This window comes from Cuculus canorus, chromosome 25, assembly GCF_017976375.1.
Source record: "Cuculus canorus isolate bCucCan1 chromosome 25, bCucCan1.pri, whole genome shotgun sequence".
Classification (NCBI taxonomy): Eukaryota; Metazoa; Chordata; class Aves; order Cuculiformes; family Cuculidae; genus Cuculus; species Cuculus canorus.
In genome coordinates this window covers 2,245,845-2,252,627 of record NC_071425.1, presented here as the reverse complement: position 1 = coordinate 2,252,627, position 6,783 = coordinate 2,245,845, and positions in this window count along the sequence as shown.

The window sequence follows — 6,783 nt, the reverse complement described above, 5'->3', positions numbered from 1 at the left end:
GGGGATGGTACCCATGGTGGGGTGGAGATGGTGCCCATGATGGGGTGGGGATGGTACCCATGGTGGGGTGGAGATGGTGCCCATGGGGACCTGGGGATGGTGCCCAAGGTGGGGTGGAGATGGTGCCCATGGTGGGGTGGGGATGGTGCCCATGGTGGGGGGGCAGCCAGCCCCGCACCCCGAGGTGGAGATGTAGCTCTATGGGGTGTCCCCCTGCGGGGCTGGAGGTGGCGGCGTGCACAGAGGGACTCGCTGGGGAGGGAGCTGGGCGTCCCATGTCCCCCCTCCCCAGCACCCCAAAAAGCCCACCCCACCTCCTTCCCAGCAACCCCTGCGCCCCCTCCCCCCCAAGTACTACACATCCCATCATTCCTGGGCTTAAAGGGACACTACTGTGTGTGTTCCCCCCCCCCCCCCCCCCCCGCCATGTCCCCCCCTTCCTGCTCAGGGCATCGCAGCTCGGCGCTGGGACCCCCGGGGGGGCCCGGGGGGCTCCTCCTGATAACCCCCTCACCCCCATCCTATGACCCCCCCCCCCCGGCTGCACAGGCAGGGGATGGACAAGGGGGGGGAGGAAGATGGGGGTCCCCAAGGGATGAAGGTTTCTAGGGGAGGGGGGATAACAGAGGCATGGCAGCAGCCAGGGGAGGGGGGCACCGAGGGGATGGGGGTACCCTGGGGATGGGGGCACCCTGGGAATGGGGGTACCCTGGGAATGAGGGCACCGAGGGGATGGGGGTACCCTGGGGATGGGGGTACCCTGGAATGAGGGCACCGAGGGAATGGGGGTACTGAGGGGATAGGGGTACCCTGGGGATGGGGGTACCCTGGGAATGGGGGCACCGAGGGGATGGGGTCACCAAAGGGATGGGGATCCCAAGGGGATGGGGGTACCCTGGGGATGGGGGCACTGAGGGCATAGAGGTACCCTGGGGATGGGGGTCCCAAGGGGATGGGGGTCTTGAGGGGATGGGGTTCCCAGGGGAGGGGGGTCCCCAGAGGATGGGGTCCCCCACATGGCAGTGGGTCCTGTGGCACAGTGGTAACAGAGGGACCCCAATGGATGGGGTTCCCAAAGGACGGGGGTCCCCACGGCTCTGTGGTGCCCAGAGCACCCCCAGCCTCCACCCCAGGCCGGGGGTCACCCACGCCGGTGGCCCCATGGTCCCCACACCCCCCCCCGACCCCCACGGCCCCTTTGGTCCCTGCGCTGCCCTCAATCCCCGTGCGCATTTGCGGTCCCCCTGTCCCCACGGTCCTTGTGGCCCCCTCGGCACCCCGGATCCCCCATCCCCACGGGGGACGGCATGCGGGGCGCCAGCGTGGCAGGGTGGCGCCCCCCCCCCCCCCCCAGCCTGGCCCCCGCTTGTACCGTACACTTTATCCTCGGCAAACACGTCCTGTCTGGAGCCACAGCCCCGTAACGCCGTCTGCCCGCGATAAGCATGAGCTCCGTTGCCCCCCAACCCGCTGGACTCGGCCACCTCAGCACAACACCGTGACCCCAAATTCCCTCCACCCTATGGCCCACACCTTCCATCCAAAAGGGGGAAACTGAGGCAGGGATGATCCCTTGTGGGGTGTGGGTGGGTGCTTTGTCCCACCCGCCAACCCCACAATGGTGGAATCGTAGAATCATTGGGTTGGAAGACCTTTGAAATTATCCAGTCCAACCCTACCTGTCCACTACTAAACCAGATCCCAGAGCTCTTCATATTTTAAACCCCTCCAAAAGGGCTTAATTACCCTCTCAGAGGGTTCAATTCCCCTCTCAGAGGGTTCAATCCACCCTCCGAGGGCCTTATTTCCTCTCTCAGAGGGTTCAATCCACCCTCCAAGGGCCTTAATTCCACTCTCAAAGGGTTCAATCCACCCTCCAAGGGCCTTAGTTCCACTCTCAGAGGGTTCAATCCACCCTCCAAGGGCCTTAGTTCCACTCTCAGAGGGTTCAATCCACCCTCCAAGGGCCTTAGTTCCACTCTCAAAGGGTTCAATCCACCCTCCGAGGGCCTTAGTTCCACTCTCAGAGGGTTCAATCCACCCTCCGAGGGCCTTAATTCCACTCTCAGAGGGTTCAATCCACCCTCCAAGGGCCTTAATTCCCCTCTCAGAGGGTTCAATCCACCCTCCGAGGGCCTTAATTCCCCTCTCAGAGGGTTCAATCCACCCTCCGAGGGCCTTAATTCCCCTCTCAGAGGGTTCAATCCACCCTCCGAGGGCCTTAATTCCCCTCTCAGAGGGTTCAATCCACCTTCCAAGGGCCTTAATTCCACTGTCAAAGGGTTCGATCCACCCTCCGAGGGCCTTAATTCCCCTCTCAGAGGGTTCAATCCACCCTCTGAGGGCCTTAATTCCACTCTCAGAGGGTTCAATCCACCCTCCAAGGGCCTTAATTCCCCTCTCAGAGGGTTCAATCCACCCTCCGAGGGCCTTAATTCCCCTCTCAGAGGGTTCAATCCACCCTCCGAGGGCCTTAATTCCCCTCTCAGAGGGTTCAATCCACCCTCCGAGGGCCTTAATTCCACTCTCAGAGGGTTCAATCCACCCTCCAAGGGCCTTAATTCCCCTCTCAGAGGGTTCAATCCACCCTCCAGGTCCTTGGTCACCCCTAAGCTCCCAGCCCTGCTCAGGAGTTGGGATCCAAATCCCAAAGCCATCTTCGTAGAGTCGTTTGGTTGGAAAAGACCTTTGAGATCATCGAATCCAACCATCGCTTCCCACTACTAAACCAGATCCCTGAGCACCTCATCCACCCACCTTCTGAACCCCTTCCAGGGATGGGGACCCCACCACCTCTGCCAGGGCCGGAGAACCTTTTTGGGTGAAGAAATTTTTCCTGCTGTCCAATGTGAAGCTGCTCTGATGCAACTCGAGGCCATTTCCTCTCATTCCACCCCTCGTTTCTTGGGAGGAGACGCCAACACCCACATCACCCCAACCTCCTTTTAGGAGTTGTAGACAACGACGAAGGCTCCCATCACCCTCCTCTTCTCTAAATGCCCCCCCAGACCCTTCACCCTCTCACAACCCCTCTTCTCCAGCCCTTTCCTCAGCTCCATTCCCTTCTCCGGATGCGTTCCACCTCCTCCATGTTCTTCTTCGAGTGAGGGGCCCAAAACTGAACCGAGGATTCAAGGCACAGCCTCAAACCCAGGATTTACCCCAACGCCACCTCCAGTCTCCCCCAAACAGGGTTTGGACCCCATGTGTGTCCCCCCTCCCTCCAGCTCAGGGGGTATCACTGGAGGGGTTGTTGCTCTCGGGGTGCGATGCAGTCGGGTGGAATGAGCTCATTAAAATTCATCCCACTGCTCTGCGGCACCGAGATGCTAAATATAGCCCGGGCCTGGCAGCAGGGCCCCCCCCCCCCCGGCCCCTCCCCAGGGCCCCCCCCCTCCCCAGGGCCCCCCAGGAAAGGGGATGATGCTGGTGCTGCATCCCCATCACTGGAGGCACCCATGGGGCAGCACCTGTCGCAGGCTTGGGGGGCCCCACGGGGGTGTCCCCCCCCCTTTAAGCTGTCTGTCTGTGTGTCCCAAGGATGTGCCCCCCCCCCCCAAGCTGGTTGCCACCCCCCTAGGATTCTGTGCCCCCCCCCCAAGATTCTGTGCTCCCTCTCCGCCCCCTAAGGCTATGCCCCCCCCCAGGCTATGCCCCCCCAAAGACTCTAAGCTCACCCCCCTCAAGCTGTGCCCCCCCAGGCTGTGTGCCCCCCCCCCCTTCCAGGCTGTACCCCCCACCCCAGGCTGTGCCCCCCCCCCCCAAATTGTGCCCCCTTCTCCCAGGTTGTGCCCCCCACACTGTGTGTGTCGTCCCCCCCTGGCTCTGTGTCCCCCCAAAGCTATGTGTGTCCCCCCCCAGAGCTCTGTGTCCCCCCCCAGGCTGTGTGTGCCCCCCCCAAGCTGTCCCCCCCCCCAAAGCTATATGTGCCCCCCAGGCTGTGCGTGCCCCCCCCGGGCTGCCCCCCCCCCCCAAAGCTATGTGCGTGTCCCCAGGCTGTGTGTGCCCCCCCCCAAGCTGCCCCCCCAAGCTATGTGTGTCCCCCCAGGCTGTGTGTGCCCCCCCCAAGCTGCCCCCCCCAAGCTATGTGTGTCCCCCCCGAGCTACGCCCCCCCCAAAGCTATGTGTGTCCCCCCAGGATGTGTGTGTCCCCCCCCCCAGGCTGTGTGTGCCCCCCCCCAAGCTGCCCCCCCCCCCCCCAAAGCTATGTGCCCCCCCCAGGCTGTGTTCCCCCCCTCCCCCAGGACCCCCCCCCGGGAATCCAATCCTTCCCACGCCATCAAACACCGACACAGGGGGGGTGTGTGGGAACCAGCCATGCCCCCCCCCCAGCAGGGATGTACCCGGGGGTCCCAGCTGGTCCGGTTCCCCCGTGGGAAGGTGTCGTGTCCCCCCCCCCAATGCTGGCCCCCGCTTGCCCCCCGCTTGCCCCCGTCCCCTTCCGGGCCCCCCCCTTGGCGGGGCTGCAGGCAGCTGGGCTTGGGGCGCCCTGCCAAGAGCGGGGTGCAGCGCGAGGCCTCAACGCCTCCTCCGTGCTCGGCTTTGGGGAGGGGGGGGCACCCCTGAGAGCATCCCACAGACCCCCCCTCCCCGCCACCAAGCTCAGGGGCTGCTTTGAGGCGGGGGGTTGACAAGCAGGGGGTGTCCATGGGGGCTCCGCTGATCCCATCTTGACCCCCCGTGATCCCAAGTTCTCCCCCCGCCCCCAATCTGTGGGGAGCAGGACTGCCCCCCCAGGGGAAAAAAAATCCCTCTGCATGGCCAGGACCCCCCAGCTTTGCCAAGAGGGGGGGTCAAGGGGGCTCCCCTGATCCTATCTTGCCCCCCCTTAGTTTCCCCACATCAGCAATAGAGAGAGGGACCCCCCCCCCCCCCCCCAGGGGAAAAAAATCCTTCCCCATGGCCAGGATAACCCAGTTTCATTAAAGTGGGGGGGCTATGGGGGCTCCCCTGATCCTATCTTGCCCCCCCCCAGTTTCCCCACATCAGCTATAGGGAGTGGGACCCCCCCAGGGGAAAAAAATCCCTTTGCATGGTCAGGACCCCCCAGTTTTGCCAAGAGGGGGGGTCAAGGGGGCTCCCCTAATCCTATCTTGCCCCCCCTCAGTTTCCCCACATCAGCTGTAGAGAGTGGGACCCCCCCCAGGGGAAAAAAATCCCTGTTCAAGTCTAAACCCCCCCCCCGGCTGCTGGGGCCCCTCGCCCGTGTAATCCAGCCCCGCACAGGGGGATTTGCAGCTCCCAAACCCCATGAATGATTCACAGGGGAATAAAGGGGGGGCTCAGTGCCCCCCCCCCGAGTGGAGATGGGAGCACTGGAGGATGGGGGGGGGCAGTGGGTGCCCCCCCTCCAGCATCACCGCCAAGCCAATGGGTGGGGGTGCAAAGGGACGGGTGGGCAAAAGCCTGGCTGCACAGACACGGTGTGTGCAAAAGCGGGTGGGTGTGCAAATGTGGTGTGTGCAAAGGAAGGGGGGGCAAAGGGGGGAGCGTGCCAAGAGATGGGGGCACAAGCATGGTGTGTGCAAAGGGGTGGGGGTGAAAAGGGGTGGGGGTGCAAAGGGGTGGGGGTGCAAAGGGGTGGGGGCACAACCATGATGTGTGCAAAAGGGTGGAGGTGCAAAGGCGTAGGGGCACAAACATGAAGTGTGCAAAGGGGTGGGGGTGCAAAGGGTTGGGGGTGCAAAGGTGTAGGGGCACAACCATGATGTGTGCAAAGGGGTGGGGTGCAAAGGGGTGGGGGTGCAAAGGCGTAGGGGCACAACCATGATGTGTGCAAAAGGGTGGTGGTGCAAACATGGTATGTGCAAATAGAGGGGGTGCAAGGGGATGGGTGTGCAAAGGCGTGGGTGCACAACAATGATGTGTGCAAAAGGCTGGGGGTGCAAAGGGATGGATTCACAACCACGCTGTGTGCAAAGGCACGGGATGCCCCCCCTCTGGGCTGCCTTGCACGAGGGGTGTGTGTGTGTGTGTGTGTGTGTGTGAGTGTGATGGGGGGCTGCCCCCCCATCCCTTCTCCCCCTCCCCGGTTGCCATGGCGATGGCTGGATGCAGCCAAGGGGGATATTTTTAGCCGCGGGTACCGCACGGGAAGCGGGGGGCACAGCCCCACGGGGGCCGGTACGTGTGCATGCACACGCGTGTGTGTGTGCGGACACGCTCCTACACATGTGTAGGGCCCTGCTCCCCCGTGTGCGCGTGCCCAGACGCTCGTAGGGCTCCGCCTGTGTCTGCACACATACGTCTGTACCCACAGCGTTGCTCACATGCGTGCACACCCCCCCGCATGCACACGTATGCACACACGTGTGCAAACCCCACCCACGTGCGGGGCCTGTGCAGACGTGACTGCCTGTACCCTCCCTGAGCGCCTGTACCCACCCATGCACAGGGCTCTGTGCACCCCCGTGTTTGCACACCCGCACCTTTGCCTGCCTGTGTGTTTGTACACCGATGCATTTGCACACTCACACCTTTGCACACGTCATATTTGAGCACCCACGCGTTGGCACCCCCATACTTTTGCACTCCTATACCTTTGCACAGCCTTTGTCTTTGCGTGCCCATGCTTGTGCTCCCACACCTTTGCACAACCATTCCTTTGCCCTTCCCACCTTTGCACCCCCATATTTGCACCCCCATTCCTTCACACACTCATTCCTTTGCCCCTCCCGCCTTTGCACACACAATACTTGTGCTCCCGCATCTTTGCACACCTGCTCCTTTGCCCCTCCCGCCTTTGCACGCACCACACTTGTGTTCCCACATCTTTGCACCCCC